Genomic DNA, 25,921 nt, shown 5'->3' with positions numbered 1-25,921 from the left:
ACCACTTAATTTTCAAAATCAAAGCACAAATATGAATTGACAATTTGTAATAGAAGGGCAGATCTGAAACAAGCATTAACAATTAAACATTTCACAAGTTTAATTACTTAAAAAGAAAATTTAGGGTTTTTATGCAATTAACCTCTAAAATTTTGCAAAAGATCAAACATGGAAATGTAATCAAGGAATCCAATTTTCAGATCTAACTATGAATAATCAGAAAGGATGTTCACGTCGGGTTCACCAAAATGTAAAGCGGAAAATCGTGATCGAACCCTAGTTGCTCTCCCCTCTTCCAACTCCAAGGAGAGAGAAGGGAGAGTCACTAGGGTTGATGGTTTTCACTTAGGGGAGAGACTTTACATTCAAAAGAGGGGTTGAAACCCACAAGATCCAATCCCACACAATGCAAGATTGGATGCTAAATGTGTTTCAAGGGTTAAGACAGCAAGGCTACCCTCTTTTGTAAAGAATGTTGATAGAAGAATTAAGCTAGGAATGCATAGAAAGTGAGAAAGATTCTCTTATAAACTGAGTTAGGGATATGATATGAAGCTGCGGACCTGGAATTAGCAGTAAAATGTCGAGACGGTGCTGTTCTGCAAATTTGAGCGAAAGTTGACAGGACGATGGCGCCCGGCGTGCACACGGTCCTCCGAAAAATCCGCGAAACGAAGGGGGATCTGTTTGTCTCTGCACAAGGATTCCAGATCTTCAATTTCAGCCGCGTACCTGCAACCTACACACAGAAAAGCGAAGACGATTGGGGGGTTAGGGATTAGGGGTTTGCCTTTAGGTCAAACCCCGGTTTTGGAATTAACCAAGAAATGAGAAATGCTAAAAAATGTAAATGTATGTAATGTAAAACAAGTACTAATACCTTGTTGTAAGGATGTTTGTATCCTTATGTGCGAAGGTATAGATGTTGTTGTTTGTTGTATGTTGTATGTAGTAATATGTGATCTCCTCTTCAATGGTTGAATCCTTGTCTTGAATGCAACACTTAGCCTTGAATGGAGACTTGAAATGATCAATTACTTGAAGGAATGCTTGAATGCTTGAATGCTTGAGTATAGTTTCCATGCTTGTACACATATGTCCTTCTTACCCAAATGGAAGAGGAAAATGTAGTTTATATACTTGTCAATTAGGGTTAATAGACTGATTTTCCTGACCTTAGGCCGACCAGGAAAGTTAATTTCCAATTTGCAAACAAAAAGACCCGAGACCCCATAGGAGACCGGGCCCAAAATAGGGCCAGGGACCAGGGCGCTGGGCGCCATGGTCCTGGGGGACCAGGGCGCTGGGCGCCCTAGTCCTGAAGGACCAGGGCGCTGGGCGCTCTGGTCCCACCTCCCGGGACAGCAGGGTGCAAAGGAGGTTCAGGCCAGGGTGCAAGAAAATGCAGTTTTCAGTGTCATAATCAGGTTTCGGGGTCTCCATTCAGGTTGCGTGTTGCGTCGCCATCGTGAAGACCGAAATGCAGTCGAAATTGCAAGTGTCACAATTTTAGGACACTACAGTGTCAAAGAGGAGAAAATGTAGACACCTAAAAATGTCTCATTGATCGCATATTAATTATTCGTCTAATTAATTAAGTAATTCTTTAATTATTTGATTAAACTAATTAGTTCTTCTGACTATCACATTCAACATTTCTAATTATTCAATTTATATTCTCAAATCAATTTAATCAGTTAACCCTATTTCAAATATTAATTTATTGTTTAATTAATTACGACATTTTCCTTAGTTAAATAATCTTTATTATTTAATTAAATTTAATTTCTAATGTTTAAATAATTTTATTTAAATTATTTAAAATTAATTAATTATTATTCTAATTCCCCAAATTCTAATTTCAATTAATTTCATTTTATTTTTCCCAAATTCAAATTTCATATCATTTCACTTAATTTCATTTCTTCCAAATTAACATTTCACCAAATCTGAATTTCAGTATTCGAAAGTCCAAATTCAAATCCAAATTGAAAATCAAAATCAAATTCAATTTCAAAATCCTACAACACATGTTGAAATCAAACTGATTGATCAAATAAGTCAACTAATCAGTTAACTCAGTTAACTCAATCTCCCATTTTCACTCAAAATCAGCTTTTTATGACTAATCAATCAATTCAATCTTCTAATCAATCAATTTAGTCAACTAACTATTCTATTCAGTCTACTGGTTAATCAATTGATTTCACTCTCAAATCAATTAAGTTCACTCTCCAATCAATTTTGTTAACAAATCAATCAATTAAGTTCACAGATCAATCAATTTTAGTTGTCTATCAATCAGGACTTGAGTTCCAATTCTCACCTCCTTTGTGTTGAAAATCTATAAATTCAATCCCTTTTTTCATCTCCAAGCTAGATCACAGTCTTCAAAATAGTTGCTAATCTATGCAGGAAATCAGTGCAATACCTAAGAGCCATTTAACAACAACTAAGGAGAAGAACAATTGAAGCTACAATGCAATTGAGGGGGTTTTCAATTATTTTAATTGTTTGACTCTTTCATTTATGCATTCCATTTCATTGATTTGTGTTTGAAATTGCTTTTGATAGTTAAGGATCTTGTGATCGTTCTTATTCCCTATTTAAGTATTTACATTCATTCAAGCATGAGAAACAATATGCATTGCGTTTTCATTTCTTATACATATAGCTCAAGTACTTTTATGCTTGCATTTATTTAATCATATAATTTATTCATTGCTTATACATTTAGTTTAATTTCTTTACTTGCATTGTTTCTTTCATTTCATTTTGTAAAAAAGAAAGTGACATTTTCAAATATTTTCATGCCAAAAAAAATTTCGGGGTGCTCCCCCAAACCCTATTCCATGCATATCGGCCTTCAGCTGACTTGTCTTTGTATCATGATAGTTTCTTAGACCTCCTTATGACTCTTCACCCCTCTCCTAGAGATCCTACTAAGGAAATTTTGAGGCAAGCGGATGATTTAAATAACACATGTATTAATGCTCTCCCTTCTAAAGATGAAGCATTAATAAATAGTGTTATTCTCTCTCCCAAAATTGTCTCTAGCCATGAGGACACCATAGTGCAAGGAGATATTTCTAACACTTCTCTCAATGATCTCCATATTTGAGATGAACCATTAGATGATTGTGTTGATTATTCTCTTAATTTGTCCCTCCCCTATGAGAGTACCTTGGCCAAAGAAGATGATATTATGATAAAAGAGGTTGATATTATTGACACCTCACCTTCTATTCATTTCAATCATTTTTCATCTAAAGATAAAGCATTTCCCTCTCCCCAAATTGACTCTACTCATGAGGATATCCTAGTTCAAGAAGATATTTCTAAACATATAGCTACCTGTGAATTTCACCATTCCTTAGTAAGCATTTAGGCGATTTTGTAATTTTATCTAACAATGTGGTTTTGTAGGATGCGGTTCCTAATAGTGTACTACAAATACCACTCGGGGTTTCATTTGACACCTGATGGATATATCCTTTTTTATGAATGTTTACTTTTTTGTAGTTTAGCTGCATATGCACATAGTGTCATATGACCCCTAAAGTGGGGGCTAAATGTAGCATCGCAAATTGTACGCCCTTAATTAGGTGGTACAATTTCACACTTCGGTTAGCACCTTCGTTAGTGTGTTTCATTTTTTGTTTTAAATTATCTTTAAGCATTTAATTAATTAATTAAATTAAACATAAAGTCCTCTTTTATCACTCCACACATCATAAAATTAGGCCCTTAACGCTAAGTGTGCCCCTTTTTCTTTTATCCTATTAATCAATTAATTCATCAAAGCTCTAATTAGGTCCTATTTCAACCTTCAAGGACCAATTTTGCATATCTAAACACCTTAAATCATCACACCAACTTGGGAATCACCCTATAGTCACGATACCTTGCATCCCTAAAAATTTAGAAAATAGTTGGTTGGACCGTTGTGATTCACATTGGTCCCAACTTTTTATCCCCGAATCTCAAGATCATGTTTTGGCAGTATTATAATGTTTAAATCTAAATTTGTGTGAAAATAAATCAATTCTAGGTCAGCCTTTGATAAAAAATAAAGTTACGATTTCATATATATAACCTTTCCTTTCCTCATTTGAAGAATCCAAAAACTTTAGCAGTGGAAAGAGCCTCTTGTGAAGTGAAAGTATAGGTTATGTGAAGTCTTCAATCATAAAATAAAGCATTCATCAAGTATTGATCAACCATTTTCATCATCAATTGAATCTTTGAAGATATTGAAGAATAATAGATCATCGACTGATGATTGGCTTGTACCTCTCCCTTAAGGTTAGGTATAGTTTCATGTTATTTCCATATCTTTATATAAATTCTACAACGCTTGTTTTTCAAATCTACATTGTTGCTTTCGATCCATTGCTGCATTTCTTATTTGAAGCATTCTCATTTACATTATGTTCATTTAGAATTTATACTCATAACATAGGGTAGAACTCTAATTTTGCATTCTAGCTCATTTAGGATCTTGTAAACACATTAGATTCTAGAAGACACTCTTTTCAATGTTACATTGGCTATTTATGGAGGTGGAAATCACCAAAACAAGAGGTTTGACTAAGGAAAAACCCTATATAGCCACCCATACACCATTTTCCAACTTGCAGGTACATTTACAAGAATCCAATGGAGCTACAGACTTTGGGGAAGACAAAATTAGCAAGTACAGGTCCAAATTCAAAACTAGGTTTCAATCTTCTTAGACCAAGGTACCCAATGCCTTGGTCAAGGACCATCGCATGCACTGCCCTAGTCCTCTGAGTTTTCTGGCGTATTTTGGTAGTTCAACATATTTGTAAAGCCCCTCCCTCGACCAAACTCTGTTTAACCTAGTTTGACTTTGGTTGACTTCTCTTGTTGTTTATGAGACTGGGTGATACTCTTAAATGTAATGACCTTAATCGTGATTCTAGGATATGTTGAACTGCTTGTGCATTTTATCTTTATGGATGCTTAGATGTTGGATCATATGATTAAGTACTAACCTTGGACTGACATATTTTATTTATGTATGAAATATTTCTTATGTTCATCTACTTGAATGGGTATGAGTCTGTATGGGGTGCGAGGGGATGATCTTCTGTCACCCACTTTGGAGGGACATGAACTGTCATGACTCTCCTCCATCGATGTGCTTGTATATGTTAGATGTAAGTATGTATGTTTTCTCGGTGATGCAGGACTGCAGGTATCGAGCATCGACTCCACCTAAATCTTCAGGTCTAAGTGTGCTCTTTGACCCAATGGTGATGTGGAAATTGGAGTTATCAGTCACACCCCGTTGTACCATCATTCCTATGGAATGATACCTATGTCAGGTGACATTGTTTTGTTGGTCTATGGCTGTTTTACCTTGTCTAGTTGTCTCTGTGTTTTATAGCTTCTTATTCCAGGGTGTTGTTGTGTGTTTAATGTGTTAAGAAGAAAATTAATGTTAATTCTTTAGATAGATTAATGATTGGAAAATCAATGCAATGTTTTGTTAAATTAAAATTGTTGAGTTAGATAATTTAAGAATTTGACTACTAAAATTTCTTTTAGAGGTATTAATAATAATATCTAATTGTTTATTTAGGGTGTGGGAAGGGTGGCACCCCCTGTTCGGCTAGTAAATTAATGTAAAATGTTGTAATGTTTTATTATTAAATTTGTGGGGTTCATAGATTTAATTTACTTTAATTTTTGAAAAAGATTGTGTTTATTAGACTTTTGATTATTTATTTGGTTATTTAAAAGGTGATTAGATTAGAATAAATTTTATCATTTTTGTGAGACAATTCATTAAGTAATATAATTATCATTTTATTTGTTTTTAGGATTAAATATTAGTTAAGGATTTTATGATATTAATGGAGATTAATTTATAAAAAGGGAAATTAATAATTATTTGTTTTCCAATTTTAAATTTGCATGTGTGGGAGTTACAAAAAGATAATAAATAAATCAATTAATGAACTTTATTAATTTTGGGGAATCTTGCATTCTTTTGGGGAGAGTTACATTTGGGAATTTGATATAGTCTTCTTTTTGGGGGAATTATGGGAGGATGTCGTGAAGTTCACTGTACGCATTTCTAGTTATGGTTTTCGAATTGGGTTTTTGGAATATGAGGTTGAAAAGTTGAAATGGAGAAAAATCTATGGAGTTTCTTGTTGTGTGTTATTAAAACGGGTTAGAATCATTTTTTTGATGTTGGAGGAATTGTGTGTTTGGCTCAATGTGTTCGACAACCATGGATTTTTGCTTTAGCTTCTTTTTTGTTATCCAGATTTCGTTAAGAGGTAGGATTTCGGATTCTTCTATTGCATGTGGAAATTTCTTTTAGTTTTGTATGAAATGAAATAGTTTGTTGATAGCTTGAAAAGAGGAAAACTTCATACTTTGTCTATTATTGAGAATAATCTGTGAATCTGGGTTAAAATTATATGTTAAATTTGGAAAATCAGGAAAGAGAAATTTTTTTGGAAAAGCTTTTGTAGTGTTTGGGAAAATATATGGGTTTCGAGATTGGATTGGATTTTTAGTAAAATTTTGGGGACTGTTGTTAAATGGATTCACTTGTATATAAATATTGATTTCTTTTTTGAGATTAGATTCAAAAAAATGGAAATGGGGGATTGTTATGGAAAAAGATTTATTTGTGTAATGATCTTGATTCTTCTTTGTTGAATTTGGTTTTTGAAATTAATTTGAGTTTGTTGAATTGAATACTATTTCTAGGTTTAAAATAAATAATGGGGGAAAATGTTTTAAAACTTTGACTTTGTTTGTAAATTCTTGGTTGATCCTTGTTTTGAAGGAAAAAAAATTCAAAATTTGGGGGTTAGATTTGTCTATTGGAAATTTGGATTCGGCAAATTTATTATTATTCTCACCTCTCATAATTTTTTGGAATTCTTGTAAATTTATTTTTGTTATTTATATATATATATTATCAAAACGGATATGGGTCGGTTCATCACTTATTCATTTATTTATTTTTGTGTGTATTTTTTATCTATGCACTGAATTTTTTTCAGCTGGGGGTGTCATGGCACCCATGGGGGTGGTAAACCCCACCCACCATGGGCACCCACAATGGTGGAAAAGCCCACCCACCATGGGCTACCCACGGTGGTGGGGTAACCCATCCACCGTGGACTACCCATGGTGAAGGGAGCCCACCCATTGTGGGCCACGTTGGTGGGATCTCCACCACCACCGTGGGGGTCCACGGTGGAGGGATACACCTCCCCCCACCACTACTGTGTAGTACTGTTGGTCCTCACAACTAGAATGTCAACTAGGTAATAAAACACAATTCAGGGATTGGACATCCTTACTGAACAACTAGCTTTCCTGTAGCACAGGCTCATTTACTTATAGACCAGGGACGTAGACTTGAAACGGGCCAGCACTGTATGTGCACTAAGTTCATATCGCAACCATTCTATCCTACTATAGGAAAGGAAATTCTCTGAAATAAATGTGCAAAAACATAATGAACTAATAATTAATTAGAATTCATAACTAAAAATAATATAAGCAACTACTACCAAATGATAATTTTCTAGCAAGCGGATAGAAACTACTCTGCCACTGTGGCTGCATGAAAAAATGCGGGAACTGCTTCCAGTGGCTGCAAGAACTGTTTTCAGTGGTTGTAGGAACAAACAAATGCCAAAACAACAACTATTACAAGATAGAAATTAACTGAAAAATACAAAGGACTACTCACCAAGTGGGCCCCATTGAGTGAGTATATCCAAAACTTTCAGATTACAACTTTTAAGCTCAAAATCACATTGATCTCTTTATTCCAAATTGACTGGAAAAATACATAAGTCTACAAACTAAGTAGTATAAATACTATGGTTGTTCTCCATGTCCTTGAGAGGAGATAGAGGCCCTTTATTTATCTGGAAACTTATAATAGATTCCTAACTGATCAAACCACATTCCAATGAAATAGGCGAACATGTTTTATTATACTAAAGAAGAAGTCAATGCAGGAAAACAAAACAACATATGTCCTACAACTGAGAAGATATAGCATGACTTGCTTCCTAGATCTAAGCTCCACTAAGAACTATTATAAATATCTCATAAACTATTTTGTTGAAGAACCAGTCAAGTGGCTTCGATCTTCTTCAATGCTGCTTTTCTTTGACTGGGTCTACATCATGGTAGTATGCTTGGTGTTCCTTCAAACCACTAGCTTAGTCTTTCCTTCTTCTTAGCCAACCCTACATCATGATTTTAACGTACACAACAAGCATGTGTATATACCAATGTTAACATGACATAAATTAAACCATACTTAAGATTGATTTAGATATTTTGCATAGATAAACCATTTAGAAACCATTATATGACAACCTTAAGTATCCGACAAATCAGTTCTAGAAACACTTAAAAGGTATTATCTAGGAGAGTATATTGATCCAAATATCATCTAAACACAAGACCTAGGCATGAATACTATGACAAAAATCTATTAAAATAGAGCCATTATTTAGGCTCATAATCTCCCCCTAACCTAACTTCTTGTTGATCCTCCAACAATAGGAAAATTTTGAATTCTGGCATTGATTTTACAATTGCCTGGGGTAACCTGCCCCAAACCTCTTGTAGACAAACTCCAGTAGAATCCTTTCATCTTTTCCAATCGCATCCACCTGGTGCATTCTGCCGCTTCACTATATGATGGATCACTATCTCTACATCCCATTAGTGGCCATATGAGGATTGGAGGCTGAAAACTGAGAGACAATCAATGTCTTCCTTTCGTTCTTCCCAAGTGCATATATTTGGGTTCTCTCTTTAGTGCTGCATGATAGTTTTGTAGGGAGTGTGGCTCAGATTGCTTCAATTCATCTGGCAGGATATTCCAACGTTGGACCAAATGTCCTATTGCTACCTGTCCTTCCCTTGTAGCCCTTTGATCATATTCTTTATAAACCTCTTCTCTTAAGGGTAGAATGTCTTTTGCAAAATCTGGCTGATATACAATCTTTTGCCAGTCAAAATAAAGTCTTCTTGGCTCTCTTGATTCAACCCTTAATGGTAGTGAAAGGTCAAGTTCCTCCTTTCTATGTATCTAGAACTGCTCTCCTCTTACAATTTCGTTTTGCATCCATGACATGAGAGCTCTCAACTCGATATCTCCAATGTAGAGGAGAGGGTTCCAATCAACATCATCAGGAACAACATAATTATGTAAATAAAATTCACAGAGTAGATTCTTAATGGTTGTAGGAGATGTTTGATAAACATGATAGAATTACTCAGGTGTCTGCAACGAGGGACTTATATCCTTGAAAATTCTCATCATCTAGAAACAAATATGTTGTTCCTTTAAATACAAAGAGTAAACACGAGGAGGTGCTTGACATTGCATTAGCTGCGGTACCATAGTGGCTACCATTTCCACCTTAGTTTTAAGCTGAGCAATCTCCTCATCTTTTTGTTCAATAATCTTCTTTTGCTGGTTAATTATCCTCTGCATTTCTGCTTTCTTCTATTCCCATTCCTGGTAAAGGGCAAGTGCCACTGCATGACTAGTAAGAGAAGTTGGTGGCTTATGAATAGGTGCCCTAGCCTTCATCTTTTCAACTTTGCTTCCTAATTCAATAACCTTTTTTGTAGTGGATGCTAAACTATCAAGCCAATCAAAACCCACTTCTTCCTGCAGCTGCTCATCAATGTTCTGCAACTCATCTTCTTTATCCCTTTCTTCTTCCCTTCAGAGTTCCTTAGGTGGAGAAGAAGGAACATCATTCTGGGGTGGACTGTATGGCTCTTGTTCTAGAGAATCAACCAGAATGGTGACATTCAGCTCTATTGATTGTTTCTGATCTTTAAGCTTTTTTCAGAGCCTACTACTGCTTCTCCTATATTTTCCTTTAGTGGCTATAGGACTGCTTCCTGTAGCTAATTCCTCAGTTACTTTAGTGGTTGCAAGATAAACCATTTTTGTCAATTTCCTTTTCTTGGCAACAAGAGAGGGTAAATCCCCACTTTTAGTTTTCTCCTCATTTTCTATATCAATTTGTTTCTCTTTGCCTTTTTCTTTTTGTGTAGCAACCCTAGTTTTCATTAGGCTTTGAGAAGGAACCCCTGTTGTAGCTTTTTCTTGTAAGAGATCTTCTTCTTCAGGAACATTTTTCTTTGGCAATATCTTGGAGGATGAGGGTTCAATAGGGGAACTGAGTTTTTCAAGATTTTCAAAATTTTCCCCCTCTTGAGATGGAAGCAGTTCCACTGGACCCACATTATCTACCCTAAACCTTCTAATTTCAACAAATTCATTCCAAGACATCAGAGAGACATCTCTTAAATATCTTTCAGCCAAAAACTTAATTAGATAATGATGAGAAATAGAGTGAGGCCTACCTTTCTGGGTTTGTGTTGTGCTTATGGAAAGAAGATTGTACAATATGTTTAGAACATTCATCCTTCTCCCATGGTGTAGATGACTCAAAAACTTGAAATGAGGAATGTAGACACAAGAATCTTCCTTCACAAGTTAAATACTTCAAGACATACAATGCTACTACTCTCCATTCAGGTGGAAGAGATTCTCATCTAGCTCCCTATCGTGTAAAATCGGCTCTTGCAATACATGCATCCTTAGATTGAGGGTAATTTTATCCATCTGTTGGCAACCCAATTACTTCTGCAATTCGTTCCTCTAACACCACAACTCTCAAACCTTTTACCTAGGCTTCTCCATCTAAAAGTGTGTAGGTGAATTCCCTTGCAATTTCCTCATTAAACTCTGTAAGCTTCAAAAAATAATCAGGCCACCTACTATTACGAAATACTCACTCACAATATTAGTCTTGAAGAAGGATTTCATGAACTAATGGTTCATGACGAACAAGTGGACAACCCATTGCAACAATAATACTCTCTACTCACCAATGGCATAAATTTTCCCAATTCTCCAACTAAAATATACTCAATATGCTCATATTTGGTTAGAACCCAGCTACAATTCTAAAATAACTCTAGGTAGACAAAAGGATAGAGTACAAAATATCACCTCAAACTAAATTTTTTAAAAATTTAAACTCAATCTGTGATGACATAAGAATTATCTACTAGAGTAATTATCATCGTACTCCCCCCCCCCAACCTAAGGTTTAACAGGTGTCCACACATGCAAAGGAGGATTGAGAAGGACACTATGAAAAATATCATAATGATAATTAAAATTGTTTAATTATATACAAGTAACAAAAATAAATACACACGAGCATACCTGACATCATGTGATAGTGACTGCAGCTGAAGAAATTTATTATATAGGACATTGACCTCCCATGCACAGAAAGCGAGGTGGAAATGAATGAAGAGAGTGGAAGGAAATGAGTGAATGCGGAAATGGAATATTTATTGTGCAAAAATGTACTTCCACTGGATATGGAAGTATTTATTATGATCATGCAACAAATATTTAGGATGAAGAGGTAACGACAAAATCGCCGCCTATTGCTATAGGAATCTCGGGATTTTCTAGTGTGGAGAATTGCTATAGGAATTCATCCTTGTTAAGAGGCTTGTGGTAGAGGCGCAAACAATGACCATTTACTAACAACTTGAATTTGATAGGATCAATTGTGGATAATTGTACGACACCATTAGAGAATGTTTCAATTACCTCATAAGGTCCTCACCAGTATGTCTACAATTTTTCCAAGTTGTCTTTATACCTTGAATCATAGAGAAGGGCCCAATCACCTAGCTTGAATGTTTTGTCTTTTATATAGAAATCATGTCACTTCATACGTTGATTCTGAATTTTTTTTGTGTGTTGCAAGGCTGACTTTTTGTTATTTCTTCTAAGGCATTATGCTGCAGGAGCCTTTCATGTTGTGCTGCAGAAAGAGTCATATCCAAGGAAATGGCTGTTCTTAGGGTTTTATGCTCAAATTCCACAAGCATCATAGTTTTTGTCCCATACATCATTTCAAAGGGTGTAAACCCTGTTGTGGTTTTCCAAGTGGTTCGATAAGCCCATACTACTTCAAATAACCTACTAGACAAATCCTTACAGTTAAGAGTTACTATTTTGGTCGATATAGATTCAAGCTCCCTATTAGTGATCTATGCTTGTCCATTCGCTTGAGGATGGTAGTGAGTGGATTTTCTATGCCTTATATTGTATTCATTAACTAGGGCGGTGATCAAGGTGGAAGTGAATTGTGCCCCTTCATCTGTCACAATCTCTCTGGGAACTCCATACCGAGTAAAGATCTCTTCATATAAAAATTATGCTACCTTATTATCCCTAGCATGCTTGAATGCTTTGAGCTCAACCCACTTTGTGACATAGTCGGTACATACAAGAATGTATGACTGGCCATTTGATGATGAATCAATTGGCCCAACAAAGTCTAAGCCCCATTTGTCAAAGGGTGTAAAACCACTTGTGGATGCAAAGGCATTTCATCAGACTGAGTTGGTCTTCCCATTCATTGACATCTATCATAATTCTTGGTATAATTGACCGCATCCTTGTGCAAAGTTGGCCAATAATACCCTGTAGTCAGTATCTTGAGAGTTGTTCTCTTGGCAGAAAAGTGACCTCCACAAGGCTCATCATGACAAGCATGAAGGATATCATAAGTTCCATCTTCTCTAACACATCACCTCATAACTTGACCCGGCCCTATATAGAATAAGCAATCTCCTATCCATGAAAAGTTGAAACTCTTTTCTACCAGCAATATTTTTTCCTTTGGTGAGAAATGAGGAGGAATCTTGTTAGCTGCAAAGTAGTTAGCTATGTCAGCATACCATGGAATGTTCACATTAATTGAAAACAAATGCTCATCTGGAAAAGAATCATCAATGGCTTCAGGACTATTTGGTGTTTGAATTCTAGACAGAAAATCTGCCACTACATTTCCTTTATCTAGCTTCTCTATGATAGTAATGTCAAATTCCTACATTAACAACATCCATCTTGCCAACCTACCTGTAATGGAACTTTTATTCATAAGGTACCTGATGGCTGCATGATCAGTATGCACAAAGATTTGATAACCAATAATATAGTGTTTGAATTTATTGAGGGCATAGATAACAACTAACATTTCCTTTTGAGTGACAATATAATTTAGCTCTGGTCCTTGCAAGTTTTTGTTGATATAGAAAATTGCATTCTCCAATACTCCTTTCTTTTGCCCCAAAATTGCTCCTATTGCAAAATCTGATGCATCTATATGAATGTGAAAAGGAAGAGACCAATTAGGTCCTTTAAGCACAGGGCCTGGGTTAAGTCTCCTTTAAGTTTAGAAAATGCCTCTTCACATGTTGGTGTCCATTCAAACTTAGCATCTTTTGTTAAGAGAGAATACCGAGGTCCTGCCATCTTGCTAAAGTCCCTAATAAATCTCCTATAGTACCCTGCATGGCCTACAAAAAATTCTTACATCCTTTTTTTTTGCAGGGGCAGGAAGATCAAGTATTACCTCAAATTTGGCTGGATCAACTTGAATACATAATTGAGAAATACGATGCCCCAACACTATTCCTTCTTGCATCATCATGAAGCATTTTTCATTGTTTAGGGACAAATTATGATCCTCACTCTGCTACAACACTTTGGCAAGATTTTGCAATGCTTCCTTAAAGATGTCTCCATAAGAAGTAAAATCATCCATGTAAACTTCCATACAATCATGGGATATATATGAAAATATACTGAGGAGTGCCCTTTGAAAGGTTGCAGGAGAAATGCATAGACCAAAAGGGAGAATAGAATAGGCATATGTTCCCCAAGGGGAAGTGAAGGTGGTCTTTTCCTGGTCTTCGGGAGCTATTATGATCTGATTATAACCACTAAACCCATCCAAGAATGAAAAGTATTTCTTACCTACTAGAGAATCTAATACTTGATCTATGAATGGAAGTGGAAAGTGATCCTTTTTGGTAGAAATGTTGAGCTCCCTATAGTCCACACAAACTCTCCATTTTCCTCCTTTCTTTGGGACTATAACCAGGGGAGAAACCCATTGACTGTCTGAAATAGGGTAAATGAATCCTACATTAAGAAACTTTGGTAGTTCCTCCTTAACTATTTCCCTTAGTGCAGATTAATCCTTCGTTGAGGTTGTCTAATTGATTTACAATCTTCTCTGATATAAATTATGTGGGTACACAATGTAGGATTTAATCCCTTCATATCATGATAATCCCATGTGAAGGCTTGTTTTTGGGCTTTGAGTAATTTTATTAATGACAACCTTTGGTCTGTTGTAAGTTGACTATTGACATTCAGATTCTTTCCTAGAGCAACCTATACTTGAGTAACTGGCTCAACATTAGATATTTCTGATAAACAAGAAGTTTGGATTTCCTGTGGTAATAAGGTATGAAATATGCCTATGGTTGTAGGAGAATCTAAAGAGCTTGCAGATGAAAGAAGAATATGCTAAGGACTTGCTGGTATACCAAATGACTATTGAGCTGCTCCATAATGATTTCCTATGATGCTAGAGAGTACTATATCATCTTCTTGGAGTTTTATGAATGGTTCCCTGGATAACATCATTAGTTGATGAATAGAATTAATTTCCTCTACTTCTTCTCCTATATCTAGCCATACTACTTTCTCTTGATCAAGTTGTGGTTGTACTGGAGAATAAAGTGCAAGAGTTTTAGTAGTGACACCATCTGAAATGGTCATGTCTCTTGATCTGCAACCTATGTATGCATCAGTTGTAGCAAGCCAAGGTCTTCCCAAAATGATTGGATATCCACCCAATGTTGCCTTAGGAGAGAGTATTATAAAATCAGCTAGATATTCCCAGGAATCTAGTGTGACAACAATATCTTCAATCATCCCTTCAGGCCAGACAATAGAGCTATCAGCAAGCTACATGATCGTTGGGGTAGATCTAAGACTAGTAATACTTAGTTGTTGCATGACATCCTTGGTCATCACATTTATGGCTACTCCTAAGTCTATCAAAGCATTTTTAATTTGAGTTCCATTAATAACTACCTTGACAATAAGACTACCTGGGTCAGAATATTTAGCAACAACAATTTTTCCTAACATAATATCAGCCAATTGCCCTACTACATGTACTATTTTTGGGTCCTTTTTCTTGTGTCCAAGTTTTTTAAGACATGCCTCTTTAATAGCTTTTCCATATATGGGAATATCTTTAATAGCTTGAAATAGTGGAATCTTTACACATGTTTTAATTGATCAATAAGATCAAAAGCTATGTCACCTTGCTTCCTAGACACTTCTACCTATAATCTTTGAGGAAATGGGGGAGTTCTAACAGGTGTGCCTAAAGACTCGGACTGATGTACCTAGTCAAGGTTTCCAGGTTGATCAGGTGTAGTATCTTGAGTAATCTCCTCATATGGTAATTTGTTATAACTGGAGGAGATGGGGTAGGTAGAGTTGTTCCTGACCATAAATGAATATCACTTATATCAAGAGAATATGCAAGATACTTATTAGGATCAGTTGAAAAAACTTGTTATTGTTGTTGGGGTTTGTTATTTCGATTTGGCACAGGCTATGTTGGTAGTTGGGTTGGCTTGGCTAGAGTAGCATTAGGATTTGGTGGCATTAAAGCCGACTATTGGGACTGTTGTTGTGGCTGCAGGAAAGCTGAAGATTGATTTGTCCATTGCTGACCTCCCCCCCATTGCGATGAGTGTTGCTAGTTACCTTGAGGTGGTGACCAATTCCCTTGTGGTTGCTGCCACTGAGAGGGAGGACTCTGATAATTGGGCCAAGGGTTTTGAGAGTTATTCCAAGACTGAGGAGTATAATTTACAAAATTTTGGGAGTATGGAGGTTGCCACTAATTATTTTGTGCATTGAAGTTCATATAATGATTAGAAAAAGATAATGGATCTTGTGGCATACCTTGTCTTGGAGGCCAAGGCCTTCATTGTGTAACATAAAAGAGTCATTCATCATCTTCATAGACTGGATTGAAATATGGGGAAGCCTACTGGTTGTCAATTTTAGCTAGGAGTTTACATTTGCAGTCCCTCTTCTTTTGCTGACAGCGAGGACAAAACTCAGCAAGCATGGCCTCTTCTTCCTCATGCTTCTTTCTTGCTTGAAGTGTATCCAAATGAGTAGCCATATTGTTAATAATAGCCTCTTTAAAGTCCTTTAACAAATGAGTTATCTCCATCCTTGAAACTATTGTAGATGCCTTTGCAATTGAAGAACCAGGCCTATAGTGTCTTCCCTTCTTGGTTGAGGCTCTGGAATATTTTTGATAGATTTGCCTAATGTCATCCCATTGAACTTGAGTAATTTCTCATCCTCCCATGAAGTTTAATGAGTCAACATAGTCTTCATTAATTCCCCTTAGAAATATCAACTTCATGGATACTTCACTCAAGGTTCTATGCTTGGATTTTCTGACACTAAACAGAAACCTTTCCAGATAATCTTCCAGACTCTCCTCTTCTTTTTGTGTCATCTGGAAGATATCATCACCATGTCGGTCCATTCCTCTATAATAATATTTGTACTTATCTAAGAAGTTTGTCTTCATCTCATCCAAGGTAGTGATTACATCTCTACCTAGACTCATAAACCATCTTAGAGCAACTTCTTTTAGAGTAGCAGGGAATAACTTGAGTTTATGGGTATCAGTGGTATAGTCATAACTTCTACAGAGGATGTCAAATTCAAACAGAAAGGTATATGGATCATCTGTCACCAAGCAATGAAATTTCGGAAGAGAAGAGGTTGGTATATTCTTCAAGTTTGCATTATCATGCTGGTCAGGAATAGGACACTCAAATGTTGGGTTTGCAGGCGGAGGTGGAGGATTGCTTGCTGTTGGTCCCTGATAAAGAACCAAAGATAAAATGTTTTTCTCATGGGGTTCATTTAAGAAGTCTAGGTCTCCTTCTGATAAATAAAAAACACCTCTATTCTGTACAACAGGTTTCTACAAAAGGGTTTACTTTTGGTGCTTGATCTGATCTTATGTCTTGAGTGGAATATGAGAGAAGAAATATTCTTAACGCATCTCTTCTCCTTCTATGCATACAGATTTAATGAATAAATTCAAAGAGCTAACTAAGAAAGCTTAAAACTAATGGTTACAATAGGTTCTTAGTCTGGAACCATCCCTGACAACGGTGCCAAAAATGTTGGTCCTCACAATTGGAATGGCAACTAGGTAATAAAACACAATTAGGGTAATTGAAACTAGCCAGCACTGTATGTGCACCAAGTTCATAGTGCAACCATTCTATCCTACTACAGGAAAGGAAATTCTCTAAAATAAATGTGCAAAAACATAATGAACTAATACTTAATCAGAATTGATAACTGAAAATAGTTTAAGAAACTACTACCAAATGATAATGTTCAGGCAAGCGGATAGAAACTACTCTGCCACTGTGGCTATAGGAACAGACATGGGAACTATTTCCAGTGGTTGTAGGAATAGAAAAATGCTGAAACAACAACTATTGCAAGATAGAAATTAACTGAAAACACAAAGGAATACTCACGAAGTGGGCCTCCTTGAGTGAGTATATCTAGAACTTTCAAATTACAACTGTTAAGCTCAAAATCACATTGATCTCTTCATTCCAAATTGACTGCAAAAATACACAAGTCTAAACACTGAGTATTACAAATACTATGTTCATTCTTCATGTCCTTGAGAGGAGATAGAGACCCTTTATTTATATGGAAGCTTATAATAGATTCCCAACTAATCAACCCACATTCCAACGGAATAGGCGAACATGTTTTATTATACTAAAGAAGAAGTCAGTGCAAGAAAATAGAACAACATATGTCTTGTAGTTGAGAAGATATAACATGACTTGCTTCCTAGATCTAAGATCCACTAAGATCAGTTATAAATGTCTCATAAACCATTCTTTTGAAGGACCGGTCAAGTGGCTTTGATCTTCTTCAATGCTACTTTTCTTTGACTAGGTCTGCATCATGGTGGTATGCTTGGTGTTCCTTCAACCGCTAGCTTAGTCTTTCCTTCTTCTTAGTCGACCCTGCATCATGATGTTAACATGCACAACAAGCATGTGTATATACCAATGTTAACATGACATAAATTAAACCATGCTTAAGATTGATTTAGATATTTTGCATAGATAAACCATTTAGAAACCATTATATTACAACCTTAAGTATTAGACAAATCAATTCCAGAAACACTTAAAAGGCATTATCTAGGAGAGTATACTGATCCAAATATCATCTAAACACAAGACCTAGGCTGGAATACTATGACAAAAAACTATTAAAACAGAGCCATTATTTAGGCTCATCAAGTACGTTGAAAAAAAAATGTTTTTCTTTTAAAGTATGTTAATATTATTATTATCACGTGTTTAATATATATATATATATATATATATATATATATATATATATATATCTAAGGGTGGAGGGATACACCTGCCCCCCCCCCCCCCCCCATGACTATGTAGTTGGTTGAAAAAAAAATGTTTTATTTAAAGTATGTTAATATTATTATTATCACGCGTTTAATATATCTATATATATAGATCAATTCCTTATTTTGAAAATGTAAATGCTATAGTTTATATATTCCATTGAGACAAATATTGGTATATTATTATTGGGAGATTATAGCTTATTTTGGAAGGGTGGAATAAAGCTTTAAATTGGATATTTTAGATTAATAGTTTGAGTATAGAGATTTGCTTGAGAAATAGATATACGTATGTATGTTTGTTAAATATGTTTGAATAGTGGAATGTAGGAATTATTGTATAATTAATAGGACTAAAATAGTTCATGATGATTTAAGATTTGGGTTTTGGAAATTAATGTTAATGGGTATTAATGGTTGTATAAAAGATAATTTTGGACTCTTTGGTAGATTTGAATGAGCTTGCTTGTATTGTCATAATGAGACCTTGCTTTTGTTTCTAGTTCTTGTCTTTCATTGTGGGGATACTCACATGTGTGGTTATATGTGTTTGCTTTCCAGAGGCTTGGGAAGGGAGTTTTATGGAATTCATTATTTGATTAAGTCATGCTTATCTTTTGATGAAATTTGTTCAAGTCTTGTATGTTTTGGAAGCTGGACGGTGTTTCCTAGCCTACCTTGGATTCTTCACGTATGTTATCTTATTCTAGCAAGAGGGTCAAGCCTTGATATGGTATTTTGGTGAATCACCATCTTGATATTTTTGGTTGATCCGTGGTGTACTTGGATTCATAGGTGCAATCTTGTGGGAGTGGCTTTCATTGGGGGCTAGGACCCAAAGTGGTCGCCAGGGTAACTCAATTAGAGTTTGTAATCAAGTGATAATATTAATTAATGAACTTGGGTGGGTAGTTAGATAACATTAATAAAGATTTAACTCTTTCTTCCTCACTTATGCTCAGGTGCTTGTTTAGGGTTGAGGTATGTAGAGAAGGGCCTGGAATGGCTTCCACCAATCTTGTTCTTACGAAAGGTTGGTGTGGTCCGCTAGTGTTTGTATGGGGATCGAGGGTTATGAGAGGTCACCAAGGTAACCCAGGATGGGGCCAAGACCTACTAGGGTAACTCATGACAACCTAGTGATGACACTCTTCCCTATTTCTACCTAGTGGTAACATTCATCTTATATCCTTTTGTGGTTTGCTTGAGCCTCTGGAAGTGGTTGGTTAATTTATGTTGTTTATCCTTTCATGGATTTATGTTGTTTATCCTTTGGTTAATCTTGTTATAGCATGTATCTCAATGTGTTTGAATGGATCTTCTTTTAATAAAAAAAATTAAATTATTCATGTTTACAGTGTCTTATTTGTCTAAGTCCTCTGGGCCTTATAGCGGGGCATTACACTTGGTATCAGAGCCCATGTTCAAATATTGGGATCTTTGGATAAGTGTGTGCCCTTAGTCTAGTTGGTCTTTCTATCATATGCATGACCTTCTGAGTATCCCTGGGATTGATGATTAGGACCTTGTATGTATTTGGTTCTTTGTGCTCCATGTCTCTTGCTTGTTCCTCTTGAAGATCCTAATTGTGTATAATGTGTGTATTCATTTCTTGCTTTTACCATCATGTTGTTAGTGCTTTGTATGTGTGCATGTGATTTTGATTGCATTGTAGTTAAATAGATATTTAGATAACTTAATAGCCTAAGGTGTTTCGCATACAATCTCTAACACACTTAGGACATGCAATCTTGGGTGTTGTGTAGAGGATTACTCCCACTGTGTGGCCGAAAGTCGGTCACCTCGTGTTGAGATCTTGTTGTGGCCGTCATTTCCTTGACTCGCTTATGATTTATGTTTTGTGATTATGGGGCTAGCATTATTCTTTGATTTTTTTTTTAAAGGGATGACCGCTAAATCCTCTTTTCTTTCTATTTAATTTATGACACTTATTGTGTTTTTGGTGTTGTTGGTTTTTGAAATCGCTGGCGTTTTTCATTATTTAATGTTGAGATTGACAGATTTGATTCTTGGATTACTTTCACTTTTGTTTTTTGTGGTCATTCTGAATGTTGAATTAGCTGGTCCTAGTTATGTGGTAGCATGACTTCTATGATGTTTGCTAGAACCTCTCATAGTGTGTTATGGGAGAACACCGTGGAGATTGGATCTAGGCATGTTGTGTAATCAAATAGTTTTATAGTAATCCTAGCTAATAAAAGTGTTTTCGCTATGTTGTAGATCATTTGTAACCTTTTCGAACATAAGTTATATTAGGAAGAAGTGTGAAATGGAATAGGTATATTGTAATAAATGCATGTGATAAACTTAATGAATTGCAGATTTATTGTATGACAAGTGTTTGTGAATGTTTACGTGGATTCTCTTTGAGATAAGTTGGCATTACATGGTTGAAGTATGCAATTATATTGCTACCTCTCTTGGAATGTAATTGATTTGTGTTTAGTAATTGGAGTTGGCATTGATGTAATATGATATACATACCTTAAACTCTCTCTTCTTTCATGTGTGAGCATTATGGGCCTTTGATGTCAAATGATACTTTAGCTATGTTTGAACCTGAGAACTTAATCAGAAAATATGTTATGTTTGCCTCGGTAGGTAGGAAGTTGTATTAGATGAATATCTGTTATTTATATGGTGCATAAAAATGTTAATAAAGTGTTCTCATCTTTGAAAAGTGTAAGTTAGATGTTGTACTTTACGATAAGTCCACTATCGTGAATCTCTGTTTTGCAAGAAAATCTATAGAATAAGGATTTAGAATTACTTAATATAAGTATCATAGCTATGTGTTCTTGTTTTCCTCTCTTAGCCTTGCGACTTGAAGGAGTAATTGGAACCCTAGGGAGGAGAACGTAATGACCCTCCCTCGGTGAGACTCTATTTAACCTAGTTTGACTTTGGTTGACTTCACTTGTTGTTTATGAGACTAGGTGATACTCTTTAATGTAATGACTTTTATCATGATTCTAGGATCTATTGTTGGTTATGCATTTTATCTCTATGGATGCTTAGATGTTAGGTCATATGATTAAGTACTAACCTTGAACTGACATATCTTCTTTATGTATGAAATATATCTTGTGTTTGTCTACTTGAATGGGTATGAGTCTGTATGGGGTGCGAGGGGATGATATTCCATCACCCACTTCGGAGGGACACGAACTATCATGACTCTCCTCCATCAGTGTGCCTATATATGTTATATGTATGTATATATGTTTTCTCGGTGATGCAGGACTACATCTTTAGGTCTGAGCATGCTCTTTGACCCAATAGAAACATGGAAATTGGAGTTATCTGTTAGACCCCATTGTACCTTTGTTCCTACGGAACGAGACCTATGTCAGGTGACCTTGTTTCATTGGTCTATGGTCGTTTGACCTTGTCCAGTTGTCTTTGTGTTTCATAACTTCTTATTCTAGGGTATTGTTGTGTGGTTAATGTGTTAAGAAGAAAATTAATGTTAATTCTTTAGATGGAAAATCAATGCAATGTTTTGTTAAATTAAAATTGTTGAGTTAGATAATTTAAGAATTTTACAACTAAAATTTCTTGTAGAGGTATTAATAATAATATCTAATTGTTTATTTTAATAAATTAATGTAAAATGTTGTAACGTTTTGTTATTAAATTTTTGGGGTTCATAAATTTGAGTTACTTTAATTTTTGAAAAAGATTATGTTTATTAGACTTTTGATTATTTTTTTTTTTTTTAAAAGGGGATAATTTTAGAATGAATTTTATCATATTCGTGAGACAATTCACTAAGTAATATAATTATCTTTTTTTTTTGTTTTTAGAAGTAAATATTAGTTAAGCATTTTATGATATTAATGGAGATTATTTTATAAAAAGGGAAATTAATAATTATTTGTTTTCGAATTTTAAATTTGTCTGTGTGGGAGTTACAAAAGCATAATGAATAAATAAATTAATGAAGTTTATTAATTTTGGGGAATCTTGCATGCCTTTTGGGGGAGTTACATTTGGGAATTTGATATAATCTTCTTTTTGGGGGAATTATGGGAGGATGTCATGAAGTTTGCTATACGCATTTCTGGTAATAGTTTTCGAATTGGGTTTTTGGAATATGAGGTTGAAAAGTTGAAATGGAGAAAAATATATAGAGTTTCTTGTTTGATGTTATTGAAAAGGGTTAGAATAATTTTGTTGATGTTGGAGGAATTGTGTGTCTGGCTCAATGTGTTCGACAACCGTGGATTTTTACTTCAGCTTCTGTTTTGTTATCCAGATTTCGTAAAGAGGTAGGATTTCAGATTCTTCTCTTGCATGTAGAAATTTCTTATAGTTTTGTATGAAATGAAATATTCTGTTGATAACCTAAAAAGAGGAAAACTTCATGGTTTGTCTATTATTGAAAATAATCTTTAAATTTGAGTTAAAATTAGCTGTTAAATTTGGAAAATCATGATAGGGAATTTTTGGGGGAAAGATTTGGTAGTGTTCAAGAAAATATATGGGTTTCGCAATTGGATTGGATTTTTGTTAAAATTTTAGGGACTGTTGTTAAATGGATTCACTTGTATATAAATATTGATTTCTTTTTTGAGATTAGATTCAAAAAAATTGAAATGGGGTATTGTTATGGAAAAAGATTTATTTGTGTAATGATCTTGACTCTTTTGTGTTGAATTTGGTTTTTGAAATTAATTTGGGTTTGTTGAATTGAATACTGTTTTCGTTTTTAAAATAAATACTGGGGAAAAATGTTTTAAAACTGTGACTTTGTTTGTAAATTCTTGGTTGATCCTTGTTTTAAAGGAAAAAAAAATCAAAATTTCGGGGTTAGATCTATCTATTGGAAATTTGGATTCAACAAAATTATTATTATTCTCACCTCTCGTAATTTTCTAGGATTCTTGTCGATTTATTTTTGTTATATATATATAAATTTGTATATGTATATTCATATACATATGCATATGTATATATATGTATATATATGTATATGTATATACATATATATATATATATATATATATATATATATACGTATATATATATATACATAGATATATATATATATATATACGTATATATATATATATACATATATATATATATATATACGTATATATATATATATATATATATATGTGTGTGTGTGTGTGTGTGTATATACATATATATATATACGTATATATATATATGTGTGTGTGTGTGTGTGTGTGTGTGTGTGTGTGTGTGTGTGTGTGTGTGTGTGTGTGTGTACACACACACACACACACACACACACACATATATAATCAAAATGGATATGGGTTGGTTCATCTCTTATTCATTTGTTTATTTATGTGTCTTCTTTTTTTATCTATGCACTAAAGGTTTTTTGGGTGGCAGTGTCGTGGCACCCACGGGGGTGGTAAACCCCACCCACCGTGGGCACCCATGGTGGTGGGGAAGCCTACCCACCATGGGCTACCCACAACGGTGGGGAAAACCATCCACCATGGGGGTCCATGGTGGAGGGATACACCCCCCCCCCCCTCCCTCTACTCTGCAGTACATTTAAAAAATAAAATAAAATCATTTTTCTTTTAAAGTATGTTAATATTCCTATTATCACTTGCTATATATATATATATATATATATATAGAGAGAGAGAGAGAGAGAGAGAGAGAGAGATCAATTCCTTATTTTGAAAATGTAAATGCTATAGTTTATGTATTCTGTTGAGACAAATATTGGTATATTATTATTGGGAAATTGTAGCTTATTTTGGAAGGGTGAAATAAAGTTTTAAATTGGATATTTTAGATTAATAGTTTGAGTATAGAGATTTTCTTGCGAAATAGATATACATATGTATGTTTGTTAAATATAGACCTATTGGAAAATTGGATATATAATTGCAAGAAGTGTAAATGCATCTAGATTTATCCTTATGTTAATTTATTTGATTAAACAATCATGTGGATAAGTATGGTTTAAGATTATAATATGCTGATTGAACAAACATAATGATAACAATTGTAGGAATGATTTATACTTTCTTATATGTTTGAATAGTGGAATGTAGGAATTATTGTATAATCAATAGGAATAAAATGGTTCCTGATGATTTAAGATTTGGGTTTTGGAAATTAATGTTAACTGGTATTAATGGTTGTATAAAAGACAATTTTGGACTCTTTGGTGGATTTGAATGAACTTGTTTGTATTATCATAATGAGACCTTGCCTTTGTTTCTAGTTCTTGTCTTTCATTGTGGGGATACTTAGATGTGTGGTTATATGTGTTTGTTTTCTAGAGGCTTAGGAAGGGAGTTTTATGGAATTCATTATTTGATTAAGTCATGCTTCTCTTTTGATGAAATTTGTTCAAGTCTTGTATGTTTTGGAAGCTAGATGGTTTTTCCTAGCCTACCTTGGATTCTTCCTATATGTTATCTTATTCTAGCAAGAGGATCAAACCTTGCTATGGTATTTTGGTGAATCACCATCCTGAGATTTTTGGTTGATTCATGGCGTACTTGGATTCATAGGTGCAATCTTGGGGGAGTGGCTTTCATTGGGGGTCGGGACCTAAAGTGGCCACTAGGGTAACTCAATGAGAGTTTGGAATCAAGTGATAATATTAATTAGTTAAGTTGGGTGAGTAGTTAGATAACATTAATAAAGATTAATTCTTTCTGCCTCTCTTATGCTCAGGTGCTTGTTTAGGGCTGAGGTAAGTAGAGAAGGGCTTGGAATGGCTTCCACCAATCTTGTTCTTTCGAAAGGTTGGTGTGGTCCACTAGTGTTTGTATGGGGGTCGGGGGTCGGGAGAGGTCACCAAGGTAACCCAAGGTGGTGGTCGAGACCTAGTGATGACACTCTTCCTTATTGCTTGATCCTCTGAAAGTGGTTGGTTAACTTATTTTGTTTATCCTTTTGTAGATTTCCTTGGGCCTCTGTAAGTTGGTTATTATCTTTTGTGAGTCCAATGATGTTACTATTATGAGCTTTTTCTATATTATGTATATTGGATTCTCTTGTGAGCCTCATGTGTATGTTGTCTGGTGGTTTCCCATGTGAGTCTCTTGTGAGTATAGCTCATTGATTCTTTCGTGGTTCTTGATTGATACCCTTGTATGTTATGCTTACGCCTTGTGGGTCTGGTTGATACCTCCTAGCACAGGGGGGTGGACCAATTGGTACCACATGGTTGGGTGGAGTGCTATTCGGACCCATTGGGTTTTGGCTCCTTTAGTTGCATGTTCAAGGAAGATCATGAAAAGATTGAAGACTCTTATTATTGTACTAGATTCATGTATTCATCTCATCATGGGACTCTTAGAGTTTTGTATCTTGAGGATCCATTATAATGTATTTGATGTTCATGTTTATATTCTTTGGCAATGAAATATGTATCTTGTATCTATGTATAGAACAATGTTGTAGTTTTTATATCAGTTCCTTGTCTGGTTAATGTTATTATACAC

Source organism: Cryptomeria japonica, chromosome 8 (assembly GCF_030272615.1).
Source record: "Cryptomeria japonica chromosome 8, Sugi_1.0, whole genome shotgun sequence".
NCBI lineage: Eukaryota > Viridiplantae > Streptophyta > Pinopsida > Cupressales > Cupressaceae > Cryptomeria > Cryptomeria japonica.
Note: the sequence above shows the minus strand (reverse complement) of the source record.